This window comes from Sus scrofa, chromosome 1, assembly GCF_054392235.1.
Source record: "Sus scrofa isolate SSC_HxYL_T2T_F1_AM1 chromosome 1, Sscrofa_HxYL_maternal_Yorkshire_Landrace_v2.0, whole genome shotgun sequence".
Classification (NCBI taxonomy): Eukaryota; Metazoa; Chordata; class Mammalia; order Artiodactyla; family Suidae; genus Sus; species Sus scrofa.
In genome coordinates, this window is record NC_139383.1 from 197141743 (window position 1) to 197158281 (window position 16539).

Genomic DNA, 16539 nt, shown 5'->3' on the forward strand with positions numbered 1-16539 from the left:
GGGACCTAGAGTGAAAAGAGAGGGAGGAAAGCAACAAAAAGTCCCTGGGAAATTTTGTCCAGGAGGTGGTGTGCTCTGGTAGAAAAAGGAAGGAAGGGAGCGACCCAGAGAGCAGAGCTGTTGGTATGTAATTCATCTTTGCTTTACTGCAAAGAGTGACCTGTTCTTTAGAGGCATCTGTTTCATAGGTTTCAGTTTATCATGGCTAGAGTTTGATTTTCCCTCCAAAACTGCTGATGATGGTGTTCCTTGATCTTGGAGAGACTAAAGTTGCAAATGTAGCCTGATGACTAATGACACAACACAGGAGATAAACTCTGGAATCCAGGAGGAAAGCCCTGTAGGCGTACAGAGGTGGGGAAGAGGGCTGTATGCTGGAGAGGACCAGGGATCCTCCACAATGGAGGGTGGAAAAGCTAGCCCAAGAAGAGGTAATGATAAAGAGCAAGAAAAGATGAGGAAACAGGGACCCTCAACTGTCAGCCTCACAGAAGATGACACCCAAGGACAACTTGATGACAATGACATTAATAATGGCTAACATGGGGCATTTGCTTTGAGCAAGGAATTGCATCATATCTGACAATATATTAACATCTATTAATATATACTATACCTACATGTACATGTGTATATAAACATGTATAAAATACAACTATTATTATCACCATTTTACAAGAAGGAGCTGTGTCAGAGGGGTGAGCTAATTTGCCTATGCTCACTCGGCATAAAAATGGCAGAAACAGGAGATGAGGTTATGGACCCAGGACCCAGGCACCCTGGCAAAGGAATATACAGATTATCCTGAGAGAGTGCAGACTCTGAAGCCAGCTGTGTTGCAAAATATAAAACTGGAAACTGTATTGGGAAGCTGGGAGAAACAGGACAAGATGCTACCAGAAAACAGGGGCATAGAGATAGAACCTCATATTAGAATTCCCCTCTTTCCTTCCAGGTTGAGGAAATTTCTCAATTATATGCTGATTTATCTAGAGAGAGAAAGTAACACCAAGAAAGTAATGTAAAATTGTGGAGCCGCCAGAGGCACTGTCCCATCTCCTGGGCATGGCAGAGCCAGCACATGTGCAATGAGAAGTTTGAGGACTAAGCTTGCTTTTCTCTGAGTCCCTGTGGCTGACCACAGCTCTGTTCTGCAGCACTGGTCCCCCTCTCCCCTTCAATAACAAACTTATGAATGTAACCAGACAGAAGAATTTATGTGGATAGCACCAACCTTTTGGGTAAGATTCATCTTCAAAAATTTGTAAAGGTTGTACGGAATGGTGCCATGGAGTCTGGGGATGCTAAAATCTGAGCAAGGATTTGTAGTGGACACCATGACATGCCGGCCCACGTTCTCCTTCAGGACTGAAGAACTGAGTCCCTCAGTTGCTGGGACATAGCCCTTAGCTGTCAGCCCTGTCTGGGAATCCTGGCTGAAGAGAACTTCTTTACATGGGCACATATCCAATGACTGACCAATGTGTGGTTCAAAGGCCCTGTCCATCCAGGGGCAACTTTGAAGGATCATCTGAGCTCCTGAGCATCTTGGACATCTATTGAGACCTTGATTGAGTCTGTATTCCAGCTCAGCTTTGCCCTCTGTGTAACCCTTGCCCTTCCCTTCCTCAGTTAATCTCAAGAGCACTCCTAACAAACATCCTGCGTGCTAATCTCCATTTCAGATTCAGCTTCCCAGGTACCTTCACTTGTGACCAGATCATCTTTGGAGAAGAGAAGACATGCTCTAGGTGCCTCTCTAGTCATTCACCTCCCAAGAAAAGTGGTGCATTTCTAAAGCGTGCTTCAGAAGAAATATTTGAGAGCTGGAGAAAAACCTACTTGCTAGCCTATCTCATTAGGAACCATATCTCACTCTCCTTTTTTTCCATGTCCCTGGTTCTCCTACCTTTTTGACCTACTGTACTATGAGTTGCTCAAGTGTAGGGTACTCTCTGTCTGTCTTTGCGGCACCAATGGTGCCTTGCAGAGATCATAAAGTGCCCCACACCAGACATAATGTCTGTCCTCTCCTCTCTTCCTCATGAAACCCCAAATGCATTCATGTCTTATTCCTGCCACATTCCAGCAATTCATTATAAATAAATTACAGGCTAAGGAGATTTGGGGATGAATTTTATAATAATCATTTATGTATGCATTTAGTCACTAGACCCAGACTTTCTACGCTACTGATTTAGAAATCTTGGGACAGACTAATGGGCAGTAGGTTGGCTGGTGGCCCTAAACAGCTATGCCCACATCCAAATTCCCAGAACCTATGAATGTTATCTTATTTTGAAAAAGGATCTGTGCAGATATAATTAAGGTAAAGACCTTGAGAGATGAGATGATCCTGGATTACCAGGGTGCGCCCTAAATCTAATGACAAGTGTGCTCAGACACACACACACACACACACACAAGAGAGAGAGGGAAGACACAGAGACAGTAGAGGAGGAGGCAATATAAGGGGGAGAGGGAAGAGATTAAAATGATAAAATTCTAACCCAAAGATTCTTGGGGCCACCCAAAGCTGGAAAAGGCAAGGAACAGAGTCTCCCTAGAGCCTTTAACAGAAGTACTGCCTTTGATTTCAGACCTCTGGCCTCCAGAACTGTGACAGAATAAATTTGTAGTTTTATGCCACTGAGCCTGTAATTTATTTTAGTAGAACTGGAAAACTAATATGGTCCTGGGAACTGGAAAATCCAGAGAGGTTCTACCTATACCATATAGACCTGTGTTGGGACTTGGATTTCTATTCTAGCCTCTCCCAGACACCTCCCTGCATTCCAAGCCCCCCATTACACCTTGGTAGCATGGTCATAGTGAAGGCACTGAGATCACCCAATAAATCTGCAGCAGTGCCCCTGGCACCTGTGGCACAGCATTGGCCAAGCAGGGTCTAAAGAAAGGCCAGAGCACCAGACACCCCAGAGAAGGGACAGGGAGCCTCAGTGGGGTGACTTTTCCACAGCTTGATAAGGATTTCACTGAATTAATAATCTAACTTCTCAACAAAACAAAATCAACCTCAAGAAGAGGCAGTACTGTTAGATAACAAATCATAGTCCTTGGGGTGGAAAGGAATTTTTAACACTCATAAACCAGCCTTTATTTCTGATGATGGCCTATGGCTATACATCTAGTTGGAGCAGAGCCTGAAGCAGAACCCAGGAAAAGGAATTACTAGCTCAACACTCCTCACTATACTAATGTATTATCCTGGAACTTCTCTTTTTTGTTGTCTTAAGGTTTCGAAATTACCACAGAGGATTACTTATCTATGTATTTCAAATGAGCTATATAAAAGTAAACTATTAGTCTTGATTTTGAAAATAACTGTGTTTCAGACAGATATTTAGAATTCCAAACCAGTCTGCATCCTGGTGACATTCAGCTAGATGGAAAAAGAAGCAAACAAACAAAAGAGAGGCTTAAGAAATGACCTCCCAGCTGCATGGGAAATGGCTTGGAGGCAGTTAACCCCAGCTAGGAAGAGCCCGGTGAAGCAGCAGGTCTACACACTATCCATACAGATTCAGAGGCTTTGTCAAAAAAGCCCAGTGCTGGAGCATTTCAATTAACAAAGTGGGATGGTTTACCTGATAAAATGCTCCCTGTGTGAGTGTAATTACATATTTATACCCCACAGAGATTTTTTAATTTCTGTTTGGTTTGTTTGCCTTGAAAGTGTTTGTCACTGGGAGTGTTCTTGATGTGCAATTTTAAAGCAGTGTTGGCCAACTGTGTGGCTTGTTTTCATTTTAGATTCATTACAGCTTGAAGATGATGTTTTCCCCCTTGTCTCTCACAACATTGATACTTCAGCAAGAAGACAATGTATCAAGGAATAGGGACAGTATTAAAGGAATACTGTCAAGTACCTGTCTCCTGGTTCTCCCGTCATACTTTTCTTTTTTAACCCACCAGAGGTTATTAACTGAATCCAAAACGCTTGAAAATAGGTTTTCTTTCTTTGCAAGTCTGCTTCTTGCCAGTCTTCTGTTCATAAAGCTTTGCCCTCACAGGACTCCTACCCCATCAATACAGCAAATAAAGCTGAAAAAACGACAGTCCTTTCTGTAGTTCTCCACCCCTCCTTTCCCTAATGAATACACAAACACGCAGATACAGACTGCTGATTAATTGGAGTTTCTTTCATTCCATCACTAAGCAGCAGAGCCCCTGCTATGTGCAGAGGACCACTACTTAGCTTCGGGTATCCAGAGATAAGTCTTAGTCCCTGATTGCATTGAGCTGTGTGCTAGCAGAGAAGCCAGGCATGGAGAGAAGCAATTACAGCCTAGTAATGGCAAGTGCTGTAACTGAGGTGTGCAGGAGGCATGTTGATGCACCATGGAGGCAGAAATCAATGCTGCTCAAGGAAGGCTTCATGGAGGAGGAGGTGGCTCTGGAAGTGGCTGTTAAAGAGATCACCTCACAGACATGAGAGCTCACCAGCTACCCAGACCAGAAATGAAGTCCCGAATAAGACCAATGAGGACCCTGAATTCTATCTTCTAGGAGGGAACAGAATTAAGGAAGAGAATGAAAAAAGATAATAGCAGATAATTGTGATAAGTGTTGTGAAGGGACTAATGATGGAGAAGACATAGGAAAGAGAACTCTTATATGGCTGATCAGGGAAGGCCTCTCTGAGGAGGTAACATTTGAGTTGAGACACAAAGGTTGACAAAGAGCTAGTCATGTGCAGAACCACAGGAAGAGCCAGTGCTAGGCAAGACAGGGACAGAGCAGGCAAGGAGCAGAGAGGATGCAGTGTTGCCAGTGCAGGAAGGCAGAGAAAGTGGGTGCTCAGATGGAGCCATGTCCCAGAGGGCCTTCAAGGTCATGGTGGTAAATGTTAGGATTTTACTCCCAGAGATGCAAATCGAAACCACAATGAGATATCATTTCACACCTGTTAGAATGGCTGTTACCAAAAAGAAAAGGACAACAAAATTTGGAGAGAATGTGAAGAAAGAGGAACCCTTGTGTACTGTTGGTGGAAATGAAAATTAGTGCAGCCACTATGAATAATTCATGGATAATTTTTTGAGGTTCCTCAAAAAATTAAAAATAGGACTATCATATGATCCAGGAATCCTACTTCTGGGCATGCATCCAAAGGAAAAGAGAACAGGGTCTCAAAAAGATATATGCCCTCCATTGCTCACTACAGCATTATTTGCAATAGCCAAGATATGAAAACAACTTAAACATTCATCAACAGATGAATGGCCAAAGAAGATGTGTGTGTGTGTGCGTGTGTACACATATATGTATATATGTATGTGTGAATATATGTGATACATATATATATAAAGAATATTATTCAGCCATTTACAAACAACACAGGCATTATTCTAAGTAAAAGAAATCTTAAGATAAATACTGTATGATCTCACATGTGGAACCTAAAAAAGCTGACCTGAAAAAACAGAATAGAATGGCGGCTACCAGGGGCTGGATATGGGGAAATGTTGGTCAAAGAGTACAAATTTCCAGGTGTCATATGAATAAGTTCTGGGGATCTAATGTACAGCATGGTGATTGTTGTTAATAATGCTGTATTATATACTTATAACATATACATTTATATTATTTATTGTATAAAGAGAATAGATCTTAAATATTCTCACCACAAAAAAGAAAGGGTGATTATGTGGCATGATGGAGGTGTTAACCAACACTACAGTGGTAATCATTTTGTAAAATATATATATCAAGTCAACATCTTGTATACCTTAAATGTACACAATGTTATATGCCAATTACATCTCAATAAAGCTGAAAAAATGATCATAATAAAAAGAGGGATTTTATTTATGGAGAAATGAAAGTCATTGAAGGATTTTTAAATAGGAGAATTGTGTGATTTGATATAGGTTGTTAAAAGGCAGTTTGGCTACTGCATGGAGTATAGGTAAAGGAGCAAGGGTTGAAATGCTGACCAAACTGAGAAGGTAACCAGTTAATTCTTTGGTTAGTGTCTATCCTCTATAATAGACTGCAATCACCACAGTGCAAGAGCAATGTAACCACTCATATCAAAATGCCAGACATATGGTAGGAACTCAAGAAACAATTACTGAATGAACGAATAGAATTCTGAGCCAAAACCAGCCCATGCAAAGGCAAGGGTGTTTGTTGGTTTTACAGCTTATCACAGTCCAGAATACCTTCCATTCTGAGAGATGGAATTTGTGCCATGGGTCCAGCCAGTGGCATTCCCAAACATGCCCAGAAGGAAGCCAGCCTGCCTGCTGCTTCTTACATGTAGCTCACCTCACTAGCTCACATGCCTCAGTAGCCTCACATGTGTGGGAAGAAGAAGCAATCAACTTTGTAAGTTGTGCTGGGCTAGAAGAGACAGCAGTTAGTGCTGTTGAATGCCCAGAACCAGATCCAATATGAGTCACTGAGTAAAGGTGCATGCTACAGAGCTGCTTTACTGCATGTCAGATGATCCTGGCATCCACCTGCCTCCCCCACCTCCACCCCCACCTCCGCAAGCTGCCAAGTTTTATTCCAAAACATTCTGGAAGGCAGCTCTGCTCACCATTGTATCACCAACACTGCATTATTATAAAACATTCTAGAGTGGCTAGTGGAACCCTCGTTTTGGTCTGCTTGGTATGTTTCTTTCTTCCTCTTCCTTTCTTGGAAAATCATCCCTATTTCCTTGTTTGTTTGTTTATTTATTTATTTATTTATTTATTTACTTATTTTGGTCTTTTTAGGGCCTCACCCACAGGACATGGAAAGTCCCAGGCTAGGGGTCAAATCGGAGCTGGTCTATGCCACAACCACAGCAATGCCAGATCTGACCTGCGTCTGCGACCTACACCACAGCTCACAGCAACACTGGATCCTTAACCAACTAAGTGAGGCCAGGGATTGAATCCACATCCTCATGGATACTAGTTGGGTTTGTTACTGCTGAGCCACAAGGGGAACGCCCCTATTTACTTGTTTATTTTAAATGATTTTTTAAAACTTGTTATCTTACGGCCACACCCACAACATATGGAAGTTCCTGTGCCAGGGATCAAACCCACACCTCTGCAGCAACCCAAGCCACTGCAGTCAGATTCTTAACCCACTGCGCCACATGAGAACTCCCTATTTTAAGAGATTTTTTTGTAGAGTTTTCAACCATGGCAAGTCACTTCACTTTGGGCCATAGAGCCAAACATGTGACTCAGACTTGCCCAATTATGGTATCCTTTGGTACTGACCATATGGACTGGTCCAAGAGATACACATGTGCCACAGTAAGACCAACTGAAGTCTCTCCTTAGGAACTGATGTGTGCAGGCCCACTCTCTAGGAGCTAGGAGTATATCTAGATTCTGCCACTGACTGTCACTGTGATCTTAAACAAATTACCCTCTGCTGTGTGACCCCTATTCCCCTAATTTTCCTAAATTCCTTTTTTTAAAAAAGACTTTTAGTTACCCTTCAAATAAAAGTGAACATGCCATTGGATGTTCCAATAAGCTCATGAGGGATACTATGGAGTCAAACTGAGGGTCTCATTACTCTTCACTCTTCACTGACATGAAAATAATCACCAAAGTAAAAACATAATTCCAATGAGTAGAGAACTTTGAATTGGGGTGTGTTGTGAACCAGACAAGGGATTCCCCTCATAATCATATCTTTGTAGGGTGGCCTCAAGATTTAGTCTGAATTTTGATGCTGTGGACACCTGTAGCCTAAGGCACACCCATATATAAAGAACATACAGACACAATCCAACTAATGAAAAACAATTCTGGAGGCACTTCTCATCTTTCTAGGCATTCCTCACTGCGCTTTTTCTTTAAAATTGTTCTCAAAGGAGTTCCCACTGTGGCACAGTGGAAACAAAACCAACTAGGAACCATGAGGTTGTGGATTCGATCCCTGGCCTTGCTCAGTAGGTTAAGGATCTGGCATTGCCGTGGCTGTGGTGTAGGTTGCAGAGGTGGCTTGGATCTGGTGTTGCTGTGGCTGTGGTATATATAAGCTGGCAGCTGTAGCTCCAATTCGACCCGTAGCCTAGGAACCTCCATATGCTGCAGATGCAGCCCTAAAAAGCAAAAAATAAAAAAAATAAAATAAAAATTGTTTTAAAAAATTATTCTCAAAGTTTCACCCAATGTTTATTTTGCCTTAATTTTTCTTAATCATATCTATCAGCCAACCAGTCAGTAAGTATGGACTGGGAAGCTCCTATGTATCCAGTATCATGGTCTCATAGACCTGCAGGTAAGGGATAAGGAACAATTTAAGTGGAAAAGGCATGGGCAGGAAGGGTGGTATTTGTGGGAATACAGATACTCCCAAGGGTGGCAGCTTGCATGCACCTCAACTGGGTGACTCTCAGAGGGAATAAAAGAACCCCATGGGATCAACCTCATGGCAAGCCCAAAGCCATGCATCTTCTTACCCTGGGAATGTGGAGGGCTACCTGCCGAACGTCTCTGGGGAGTGAGAATGGTGGGTGGGAATAAGGTAACTGGGCAGGCCAATCAGAATGGTTACATTCAAAGTTCCCGTTGTGGCTCAGTGGAAACAAACCCAACTAACATCCATGAGGATGCAGGTTCGATCCCCGGCCCTGCTCAGTGGGCTAAGGATCCTGAGTGCCACAAGCCATGGTATAGGTATCAGAGGCAGCTCGGATCTGGAGTGGCTGTGGTTGTGGCTGTGGCTGTGGATGGCAGCTGCAGCTCTGATTTGATCCCTAGCCTGGGAATTTCCATATGCCCCACCTGAAAAAAAAAAAAAAAAAAAAAAAAAGAGTTACATTTTAGTGGTTTCTTGAAAATGTCCTAACGCTAGGTTATATATGATAGCAATTAATCATGAGGATTTATTGAGCATTTACAATGTTGTTCTGCACTATTCTAAACAGTGTACACACATTAACTTATCACATTCTCACATACTAATCCCCATTTTTAGATGGGGAAAATGAGGCACAAAGTTAAGTGACATGTCCAAGGACACACAGCCAGTTGATAACAGAAGCCCATATTGAACCATAGCTCATTACCCACCTTGTCACTCATAATACATTCTTCTCCTTTGCATTTTGCTCACTTTGGGCCTTCATTTTACATATGTGACTGATATTTCCCAAGGAGAAATTAAACATCTACATCCCTGAAAAAGTGTGAAATTTAGAAACCCACAGCCCTCCACAGAAATAAACATCTATAATCTATGAGTGTATATTTCTTTCAAATTTTCACTGGCTCCAGCTACAGGATTTGCCCCACTGACTCCAATTTGAGAACATGTTCAGTGATACATTGACTACTGTGAAGGGTCAACTCAAGGTCTCTCCTCTTGGTATGCAGGTATGACACATTTTAAATGGTGGTGTGTGGAGTTCAAATGCTTGGGAGGTCTGCTACATAAATCAATAATAATAATAATAATAATTGCATATTTATTCACTAGGCCACCTGGAATATAGTCATGTTATTCTACTCAGCATTCAGGGAAATGCAAGGTTTTCATTTTCTCTCTTTTTTGGAAGGAAGCATACTGCTGAGACTAATAAAGAAAATGCAAATCTCCTGGCTGTTTGGGAAGGCTCCAAAAGAGTGAAAGTGAGCAGTTGCTACCAGCAGTGTTTGGATAAAAATGTAAAATCTTTGTCTTTAAAAAATGTTTGTTTAACTGAGGAGAGTTTACACAGCTTGCGGAGAATTATAGTGGAAGAAATTGCATTTTGCTTCTACCATCAACCGTTTTTTTCACCTGCCAATTGTCCCAATTTCAGTCTGCTGGGGCATTAGTGATGCTTAAAATGATCAGAAAGAAATACCAACATTTCGGAGTTCCCATCGTGTGTTAGTGGTTAACGAATCCGACTAGGAACCATGAGGTTGCAGGTTTGATCCCTGGCCTTGCTCAGTGGGTTAAGGATCTGGCGTTCTCATGAGCTGTGGTGTAGGTTGCAGACGCGGCTCAGATCCCACGTTGCTATGGCTCTGGCGTAGTCTGGCAGCTACAGCTCCGATTAGAGAACCTCCATATGCCGCAGGAGCGGCCCAAGAAATGGCAAAAAGACAAAAAAAAAAAAAAAAAAAAAAAGAAAAAGAAAAAAAGAAATACCAACATTTCTTATTAAGATGAGGAAGACGGCAATTAGCTTAAAATGAGAAATTTGCATCTCTCATGGTCCACACACAACTGGAATAATTTATTTTATTTTATTTTATTTATTTATTTTTGCCTTTTTGCTTTTTTTTCTGGGGCCGCTCCCGAGGCATATGGAGGTTTCCAGGCTAGGGGTCTAATTGGAGCTGTAGCCAGCCTGCGCCAGAGCCATAGCAACTCGGCATCCGATCCTCATCTGGGACCTACACCACAGCTCACGGCAACGCCGGATCCTTAACCCACTGAGCAAGGTCAGGGATTGAACCCTCAACCTCATGGTTCTTAGTCGGATTCGTAACCACTGAGCCAGGGCGGGAACTCCAGGAAATAATTTTTAAAATAAGTTTGTCAATGAGATTTTTATTGCTTTCTCCTTGCCCATTGCTAATGAACAGGGTAAAGAATATTTAGAAAGTTTCTAAAACCACCAACCCTTTGGCAAGCACAGAACTATGTACCCTACAAATGTGTTGTAGATATTTGTTGACTAAATTTTAAAAAGTAAATGCTTATATAAGGTAGTGATTAATTAGTGATTAATGATCAATGAATGGATTTCTTTAAGTTCTTTTTGGGAAAAAGTCTACCAGAGGCAAAGTCATGAATGTTTAGGTGTCTTTGTAACATTCTCCTGCCTCCTCCACCCTAAACTTCTTCCTTATTTTCAGCCAACTCCAGATGTGGGCACAGAAAGTAGATGACAATTAATAATGGATGAGCCAAAGTGTCCCAGAACGGTCCCTTTGTTCCAAGTTTCTAGAGCCTAAGGCACAGGACCCCCATTAACACTTTTTTCTTCTTATATTAACATAGAAACTATAAATCCCAGAAAAGCATATCTATTTATCATATTGAGGTGATAACATAGCAAAAGGAAAGATGCAAAAATACCACATCAGACCAGAAAATTGCAGTTGAGGAGGCCCTTGTTGTTTCCTAAACCAAACCATGGGATTTGTATGAAAAAGTTTTAAAAGCTCATGATTCTTTGGGCCACCTTTCAAATAAATAAATAAATAAATAAATAAATAACCTGATTAAGTGAAACCTGGAAATCTTAAAAATTTTTTAACTTCCTTTCTTGGTGTTAGTCATGACTGAGAATGATTTCTTCACATTGCCACAGAACAGTCCCTAGGAAGCATTCAAGCACATGTGGTATTTAGATGGCAAACATGAATACAGGAGATATGGGGGTACCATAAAGCATATATTTGGTTTCCTGTGAAGCAGATACTTAGCTGACTAAGATACTAATGATGAGATTCTAGATTACATTCACCTTATGTTGACTGCTCTGCAATGGCCTGGAAAACAACTGAGTTATTTTGAAATAAGCACCTTTCTACTCTATCAAGGTCAAACCTTTTACTTGATGTACTTAACTAACCATGTAAAATATTACATCAGCAAGCCTATGAGGCACTTAGAGATATATTCACATTTGCATAATGTCCTCTGTAAGTTAGTCTTTGGTCCTTAAGGGTGTTTAGAATAACTGCATGCAAGAATATACTTAATCCAATCTCATTTTAGCTTTTGCTCTTTTAAGATTTCAAAATTAATAAATCCTCCTGATACTCCAAATTACCATGAGCTTTTATAAGCATAACTTTGTAACTTTAACCCATTTATGAACATACCCCACAGGCAAATGTACTAATGAATAAGAAATAACATTAGAAGTTTAAAAGATGGTCTCTTTATGAAGTAATGTAAGAAAATCCTGTTAGCTGGATCAAGTACAAAAGTGCGATTTCTTAAAAAATAGAAAATCCGTCACAAAATTACATGTAATTACAATAACCAAAGGATAGGAAGTAAGAATAGTTGAAGTACCATGCATTATTTAACTTAGTACATGTTATCACTTGCTTGCATATGGATGAAAGCAGGAAGAAAGGAGCCGACAAACTCTCTGCCTATGGCTAAAGAAATTGTGTTATTTTGTACCTGACTTCCTGGTATGTGAATCCTTGACCAGAGCTATCAACACACTTGACAGGTACACTGTGCTTCAAGCTCCTTGTCATAATCTGCCAGGCCCCTCTCTTCTTTCACATCCTTCTCACTGCCTACCTCATGACATGGTTACACCATAAAGGTAGTGCTAGCTTCAGAGCCCAAAGAAATGCTAAAATCGGCAGCTTGATCTACAAACTAGACCTCTCCTTTGGCAGGGCAAAAAAATCACGAACCATATGTTGTCATTATAAGCATGCATGTGAATTTCTAACTTCCTATCCATTTATAGTGATGTGACTTACTACAAAAATACCATAAATATTATACTGCAAAAAGGCCCATTACATACACCTCTGGTTTGTTGATTAGGACACTGAGCACAGAATGGATAAATCACTTCCCAATGTCACACCTCTAGTCCCTACCTGAGCAGAAAACAGAATTTAGATTTACTGAGATTTCAATCTTCTATGGTTCACTAAAGTGATATCCAAAAAGAGGATGACGTGTTGGCACAAAGAATGTGAGCGAAGGATTACAAAGAAGAGTGATATTATTAGATAAGCACTAAATACAGAGTGAGTCCAGCCTGCAGACCACCAGAGTCTTAATGACAGAAAAGAATAGCTAGCATGTTGTCTGCAGATGAGATTGCCGCTATAGGTTTAGCCCTGGGAAAGATGGGGAAACAGGGATCTGGTAAATGTTTCCAAACTAGAAAAGTAGAAGCTGACTTCTCCATGTGATTCCTGGAACAGGAACATGCTGATGTTGTTAAGAACGTTCCTGGCAATCAGAAGTTTGTATCCTTGGAGTTCCTGTTACGGCTTGCAGCAGTAACGAACCAGACTAGCCTCTATGAGGACACAGTTCGATCCCTGGCCTTGCTCAGTGGGTCAAGGATCCAGCATTGCCATGGGCTCCAGTGTAGGTCACAGACACAGCTTGGATCTTCCATTGCTACTGCAGCTCCAATTCGACCCCTAACCTGGGAACTTCCGTATGCTGTGGGTGCAGCCCTAAAAAGACAAAAAAATTGCAGTGGAAACTATATCTAGTCACTTATGATGGAGCATGATAATGTGAGAAAAAGAAATATTTATGTTTATGTGTGACTGGGACACCTTGCTGTACAGTAGAAAATTGACAGAACACATGTAAACCAGCTATAATAGAAAAAAATAAAAATCATTAAATAAAAAATGATTATTTCAATAATTAGAGCTGTTGATGAATAAGGAATGGAAAAAATTCTATGTGTGTGTGTGTATGTATATATATATATATATATATATATGAGTCATTTTGCAGTACAGCAAAAATAACAACATTGTACATCAACCATAATTTTAAAAAATTAAAAGAAAATTTGAGGATCAAAAAAAAAGACAAAAATTTTGTTTAAAGTTTATATCCTTCATGTTTTAAGTAAACTGAAACATGAACAAAAACTTAGTCCAAAAGCTAAGACCTATTTATATGTTGAAAAATCTGGAATTCCAACAAATTGAGAATAGTTAAGTAAATGATAGTATATTTATGTGATAAAATATTACATATCATGGGAAAGTGCTTTCTCTATAACATGTTGGACAACTACATACACTTATCAACAAAATGATTCCCAATGAAATACATTAAAATATAAATAGTGATTTTATCTTGGAATGTCAGGGCTTTGAGATTTTTTATATTTTCCAAATTCTCTCCAATGAGCATATATTACTTTTATAATCAGAAATACAACAAATGTTTAGAAATTGCCATACTGGATTCTCAAACTCTGTTGATGAAAAGATGTATTAGTATTGTTTAGTGTGCAACAGCACATGTAAGGATGTTCATTGAAGAATTATTTGTAAAAATTGGCAAAAAAAGGCAATAAATTAATAATTATTAAATTGTTTACTATTACACAGGTAACATGTATTTGTCCTTACTATGTGCAAGAAACATTCTAGGCACTTCAAATGTCTTAATATTTTTAATTCCCACCATAACCCTTTGAAATATATACTATTCTTATCCTCATTTATAGCTGGGATTTTATATTCATTTAATAGTTATTATATGAAGCTTTTAAAGAGTGAGATAGTCTGATGGGTTGACCTGGAAAGTCATCCAGGATATAGTGTTATGCAAATAAAGAAGATCATAAAAAAGATATTTGAGATGATTACTACCATCTTTGCTTTTTAAAAAAGTGTATACAGGAGTTCCCTAGTGGCCTAGTAGGTTAGGGATCCAACATTGTCACTGCTGTGATATGGGTTCAGTTCCTGGCCTGGGAATTTCCACTTGCCACAGGCACAGCCAAAAATAAATAAATAAATACATACAACAAAAATTTCAAACTGTATATAAAAATATTTGTAAGCACTTATACATGAAAACTTCTGAAACAACAAACTAAATTATTGATGGATATTTCTATTGGGAAATGAGAGTGGAAGTGGTAGAGAGTTTCACATTTTTCTTCATATATTTCTAAACTTTTATTTAAAATATAAATATTTACTCTTGTAATTGAAATACAGTCTTAGGAGTTCCCGTTGTGGCGCAGTGGTTAACGAATCCGACTAGGAACCATGAGGTGGCGGGTTCGGTCCCTGGCCTTGCTCAGTGGGTTAACGATCCGGCGTTGCCATGAGCTGTGGTGTAGGTTGCAGATGTGGCTCGGATCCTGCGTTGCTGTGGCTCTGGCGTAGGCCGGTGGCTACAGCTCTGATTCGACCCCTAGCCTGGGAATCTCCATATGCCGCGGGAGCGGCCCAAGAAATAGCACAAAAGACAAAAAAAAAAAAAAAAAAAAAAAAAAAGAAAAAAAGAAATACAGTCTTAGAAGAACAAAGAAGAATAAAATCACCCTCCTTTTATACAACTAGCACTTAGGAAGACAAAACATAATCTAGCTGGAAAAAATGCACAAGACATCTAACAGAAGTTCATGTATATAAGCCAAAAGATGTTTGCTATTATTTTAGCCAAGATTATACGGGTTAAAAAAAAGTGGGGATGTTTGTGAGCAAAGTTACTCATCAAAGAATGACAACTAAAAGTTTGGGGCGGCGGTACAAAGAGAGCAGCTTGGTTAAGCAAAGGGCATTCATTAGTAAACAGAAGAGATGAATTTGATGAGATAAGACAGTTTGTTAATATTTAGGCTTTGATCCAGCAGGCACCAGGTAACCACTAAGTTCTAAGGTAAGAAATGATATGGTAGGTCAAAGAATATTAGAAAACTCATTTTATACATGATTCAGATAGCTTGGTAAGAGAAAAACCCATAGGTGGTTAACGCTGTTTCAACATCATGACATAAGATAACTAGAACCAGAATTAAGAAATGGAGAGGAAAAGACTTATCAAGACAGTTCCACCCTTAGATCCAGGCAAGAGGGCTGGGATCCCAAACATGAGATGGACCTACATATCACAAAATTCAAAAAAATTAAATTTAGTAAAGAGTGCATGGACATGTCTTCCTGGGTCCAATGCTTCGCACCAGCTCAGCACAATCCACAGCTCTAAACATTCACTCTGACAACTAACACCTCTTAGACCCAGATGCTTTTCCACCTTTCTTGCTCTATGCCCTTAAAACAGAACGCAACGCTGTCCAGTGTCCAATACCATGAAGGTTGTAAGTTGTGCCGCTGCATCAGAGACAGACACAGCTTTGGAGTACAGGAAGACTTGAGCAGCAGGAGTGCTTAGATTCACGAAAAGACAGTAACTTATAAAGCCTCCTCCTAGCATGAATGACAGATGCTTGCATAAAAGATATCTTTTAATAGGAGTTTTCGGTGTCCATTTTCCTGCTTCTCTTTGTATTCCAGCTGCGGTTTTAGAATCCTCATAGATTACTGTATATTTAAAATAATTGCATGTGGAAGCTGAAGAACATTTTGCTATATTAAACAATTCATTTACTCTTAAATTTGAGGATCTAAATATAACATGTATGTATTAAAGATCTTTTACCATTGCTAATAGTTTCATTTTAACAAGAGTATTGAAATTGAATCCATTTTAAAAAATTAAGTTAAAAGGTTAGCTTTATATAAATAATTTTGCTTTAAAACACTGAAATTCATTATTATTTGTATTTTGCCTTTTAAACTCTAATACATAAATTTAAATATTTTGAAGAAAATAATTTTTTGGAAAACACTTTAAAAATAAATTCAAAATGCTTTAATGCTTATTTTTACTTCACATTTTTGGTGAAAATATAGTCAAAATTTGTACACTTTATTTTTTTAATCTTTTAGGTCACCCCTGTTCATAGAAGACAAATTATGTGAAAAATCTCAATTATAATCAATGATTTTGATGAAAAGACAAAAATTATATTAAATATGTATAATAATTTATGAAACATGTATATCTTTATTTTACCACTCA

General features: G+C 39.5%; 1 long non-coding RNA gene across 1 annotated transcript in view; it reads left to right on the forward strand.

Annotated features, from left to right (window-relative positions):
* LOC102161687 (uncharacterized) overlaps nt 1-3750 on the forward strand; it is a 308192-nt gene extending 304442 nt beyond the window's left edge. Inside the window, exon 8 of the long non-coding RNA XR_014819669.1 lies at nt 956-3750. This is a non-coding gene — a long non-coding RNA (uncharacterized LOC102161687). The remainder of the gene's footprint in view (nt 1-955) is intronic.
* Nucleotides 3751-16539: the final 12789 nt, after the last annotated feature.